The sequence below is a fragment of the Dasypus novemcinctus genome, chromosome X (assembly GCF_030445035.2).
Source record: "Dasypus novemcinctus isolate mDasNov1 chromosome X, mDasNov1.1.hap2, whole genome shotgun sequence".
Lineage (NCBI taxonomy): Eukaryota > Metazoa > Chordata > Mammalia > Cingulata > Dasypodidae > Dasypus > Dasypus novemcinctus.
Window position 1 is genome coordinate 187,693,153 of NC_080704.1, and position 4,593 is coordinate 187,697,745.

The 4,593-nt window shown below is 39.2% G+C and overlaps 1 pseudogene; it reads right to left on the reverse strand.

The window, feature by feature from the left end:
* Window positions 1-3,519: 3,519 nt before the first annotated feature.
* On the reverse strand, window positions 3,520-4,363 carry LOC101439613 (RE1-silencing transcription factor-like; annotated as a pseudogene).
* Window positions 4,364-4,593: the final 230 nt, after the last annotated feature.

Sequence of the window (4,593 nt, forward strand, 5' to 3'; positions counted from 1 at the left end):
CCCCCCATCTCCCCACCCCATTCCTCCCACACTAACAACCTCCTCCATCATTGTGTCACACATCCCCTAAAGTAGCATTCAGTGGCATCTAGAAATAAAGGAACATTCTCCAAATAAATGCATTTTATGGAGTATTTGAACATACTTGTTCTGTCACCCAGGGTTCATCCTATGGGTGTGAAGCACATTATGTCCAAGTCTTTCCCTCTCAGAGTCTGACTGTGAACTCTTTAATACTATAACAACTCAATCAGCCCCTATAGATATGACACGCTTCCCACAGTGAGCTTTTGGAAATGACTTTTTCTTCCAGAACTGTATTCACCCATCTATTGTAACTACTTGAATAGAGCAAAGTTAGGAGGCTTGATAAAAATGCTTAGAATTTAGAACCACAGAAATGACTTATTTTCCCTGTAATCCAAATTAGTGAAACAAATCCTATTTTTATTGTTAACTGTAACATAACTTTGATGTCATATGTTGTCAGTCTGACATGGATCTTCTTCTCTAAATAACCTATCTCTGTACTGATTATATACTGACTTAGCCTTGTGGTCTTGGAATGCTAAGCAAAATATGGACATACTGGTTATAAATGTTTATATATTGTACAGTACCTTTATAAATATACACTTGAGGTTCTGTTTAGAGAAAGAGATCTGTAAATTGCTTGTTATTTTTTATATAGATATTAAAAAAACAAACAAAAAGAAAAAAAATCTGGATTATAAGTTTCACCAGCCCTTTTCACTGTATTCATAAGAAATTACAACTGGTCAGCCAGCACTCCTTCTCTTTCCTTTCTCTAGGCTTGATATGTAACAGTTCTGGCTTTGAAATTTCATAAGTGGTATTCTATATAACTTGAAGGAATAATTATGTCTCATAATTACAAGTTTGCAGTTTTCAAATAGCACTTGTAGTTCTTCAGCCATCTATGAAAAAAAGGTTTACCCCTAAGTGTGATTTAGCAATGTAGAGCTAAGAATTAGCTGTACCATGATAAGCAAAAATTATTACTGATGGTTGGTATTTAAGGTAAAAGTCCATTTTAAAAAGTTCATTCAACTGATATAGGATGTTATTGACAGGATATATATGGTTGACAGGGAGTTATACAGGGCATATGCCCGGGGTATATAGTAATGTCTAGAAATACTCATAGTGGAAACAATTAAAAACAATAGCTGGGGGGGGTACTGGGCCCCTGACCAGGGGGTCACTGTCGTGGACCCTGGGGGAGCAGCAGCAGTCCCCCAGGTGCAACGGCAAGAACCAGGAAGGAAGGAGGGCCCAACAGTGGGCTCCTGATACTTATGGCTATGCTTTTGAGCCTATACACCTCCAATAAGAATAAGGCCTAGAGTAGCAATGTGCCTGGGAGTTTCCTCCTGACAGCCTACATGTTACTCAAATGTGGCCACTCTCACAGCCAAACTCAGCATGTAAATGCAGTGCAGTCCCCCCAGCGTGGGACATGACACCCGGGGATGAGCCTCCCTGGCACCGAGGGATCACTACCACATATTAGCTGAAGATGCAAATAGAAAAGGACCTTGAATTAAAAGTTCAACACGGATCAGCAGAATATCCCTGTCTACATATAATAACATGACTTCAAAATGCTGTTTGACCTAATGTAAGGGGGAAATGGAAAGGAGAAATAAGAATATAAGGCTATGAGTCTCTAAAAAAGAGTCTGGAGGTTGTCAGAAGGAATGCCCTTATGCACAAATGAGCAGAGTCTGAGAGACAGATAAAGTAGATACAACCCCAGGTATTGGTTCTTTTGAGGAATAAAGAGACCCACGGGTTCTATGATCATGGCAGATGGGGTTCACTGCCATGGCAGATGGCCCTTCTTTGGAGCTGGTGTTTCTGCATGATGGAATTGGACTCCGAGGGGATCTCTTTTCACAAGACTTGCATGCTACTTTAATGGAATTGTAGTTGGTGCTGGGGTTTTAGATATATTTAGGGGATTTGAATCTCTGGACTGATAATATGACACCCAGGCCCAGAGCCTCAACAGACTTCAGCTCCTACACTTTGATTTATTGGACTTACCCCACTCAGCTAACATCGAGTTGAAGAAGGTCAACCACCATGGAGCCTAGAGTGTGTACAACTGAAAGCAGGAGGAGTGCATCCAGTATCCATGTGGAATCTAAGCCCCCACTTGACATAGATGTGCAATGGACACAACCAACCCAATGTTCACAGAGAAAATGTGGAACGGGTGTGGGAAGGGTAGCCATGGTGGCTGCTGGGTTTGGGGAAAGGGAGGAAGAGACGAGATGTGGAGGCGTTTTCGGGACGAGGAGATGTCCTGGGCGGTGCTTCATGGACAATTATGGGACATTGTAGATCCCCCCAGGGCCCACTGGATGGAACGTGGGAGAGTGTGGGCTATGATGTGGACCACTGACTAGGGGTGCAGTGATACTCAGAGATGTACTCACCAGGTGCAATGGATGAGTCACAAAGATGGGAGAGAGTGTTGCTGTGGGGGCAGTGGGGTTGAATGGGACTTCATATTTTTTGAATGTAATTTTTAAAAATAAATAAATAATCTATTAAAAAAAAGTTCATTCAATATAGAGGCTAGTGGTTTATTGCAAAATCAAAATTCAGAGTTGCAAATTTGCTACATTCATTCAAAATAAATAAATAATTTGAAATACAGATTTTAGCATAGTTATGTGAAAATCAAATGGATTGAACCTGCATATTTCTTTTGCTCACAAACTTGTACACACTAATGCTCTGCAAAAAGGACAATTGCAACAAAGAAGAAAACTGAGCTTTTGCAAACAAGCCTAAAAGCACCCCTCTAAGGAGGCCAAAATAAACATGCATGTACATATATAAGTGTCATTCAACATAAATGCCATTTCTAAAAATTTAACTGCATAGGTTTTTAAAAAGTGCAACATCTTAAGCCATTAAAGCACCAAAAAAAATCAGTTTATGATAACTAACATAAACAAATAAGAAATATTGATCAAAACTTAGGAAGTAAATACCTGGCCTGTACATTTCTGAGAGAATTTTTCTTCAATTTAAATCTCATCTCTAAAAAAAGTTAAAGTGCTGATTTGAAATAAAGCAGACAAAGTCTCCAAGTAATTTGCTATTAAATATGCCCATTTTAATAGAACTTGTTAAAAAAACAAACAAACGAGTAAATTAAAGTGAAACAGGAAAATAGAAATTATGAAAAAATTGTAGCTGGACAAAGCAATATACTGTTATACCTGCTTGGCTTTCTTATTTCAACTAAATGTAGAAATTTACAGATTTAGGTATCTTGGTTTAGTACACTAACTCCCTTAGATTTGCTAATTACTTCAACAGTCAAATGACATACAGAATGTCATAAGGAAAACAGTGCCATTGAGAAATCAATGTTAATTAAAGCAATCTTAAAAACAAAAGGTTTGTGTACTACTGTAAATGAATGTAAAATGTAATAGATCCTAGAAAGTAAGAACTGTGACCTTGTCTGAAATTTAATTACTCCTGCCCATTGGCCCCTTTTTCAAGGAAATATACATTAATCAAGTGGTGACTGAGGTACTTGCTGTAATCTTTTGCCTGTCTAAAAGAACTATCACAAAAAGTACAAACAAAATCTCCCTTAACCACTTTGACTGCCAAGGCTCTTTTTCCATTTTTTCCACTAGTTTCTTGTGGAACTGGTTGAGCCCCATTCAATGCACAATCATCATTACCCTCTGACATCTCTATCATGACTGTGGATGCCTTCATGTTCATCAATTTCCTGAGACTCATTTACTGCTGTGGTAACAGAAGGTGATGCCGGAGCAGTTATGGACACTACTCCTTTTTCTATTGGTGGGGGAAGAAGCAGTGGGAAAATTGCTTCTTCAACTGCTGAGTCTTTATCAGCAAGGTTCTCTGTTATGTTCTGATCAGTGTTAGTTTCTATTTCACAAAGCACAGTGTCAGCCTGATCTAAAATTTCACACTCTGACATATTCTTCAAGTTTTGTTCAGACCGTGGAATACTGGTAGATTCCTCAGTACTAGCATCAAGACCAGCTATACTCTTCTACTTTCTGAAGAGGGGCTTCTATAATTCCTTTCCCTTCAGAGCATACTTTTTGGTGTTTTGGTTCTTCTTTTAAGTTTTCCTTTGGCAGTGGTGCTGATGGTGGTAGATCCTGTGCACATGTCCTTTCCTTTAGAACCTATCTTTATTAATAGGCATTAAGCCAACTTCATTAAGTACTCGCTCCTTCCATGTCATTTCACTCTTCCTGGCAGACTTTTCCATTTTATTTATCTTTTGGCAAGGAGACCTTCTGGGAATTAGCTCCATCTGAGGAGGAGGCATTATAGGAGGAAGAGACTCCGTGGGAGGAAGAGACTCCTTGTGGAGAAGACTCCACAGTAAGAGGCTCCATTGCCACCAGAGCAAGGCCTTTCTGAACAGACTCTATTAAAACAGGCCCCTTCTGAGCAGACTCCATGTGAGGAGGCAACACCTGAGCAGGTCCCTTCTGAGCAAAAGCTATCTGAAGAGGCTTGTTATTTTTTAAAATTTGATTTATTTTTCAGAGTTTT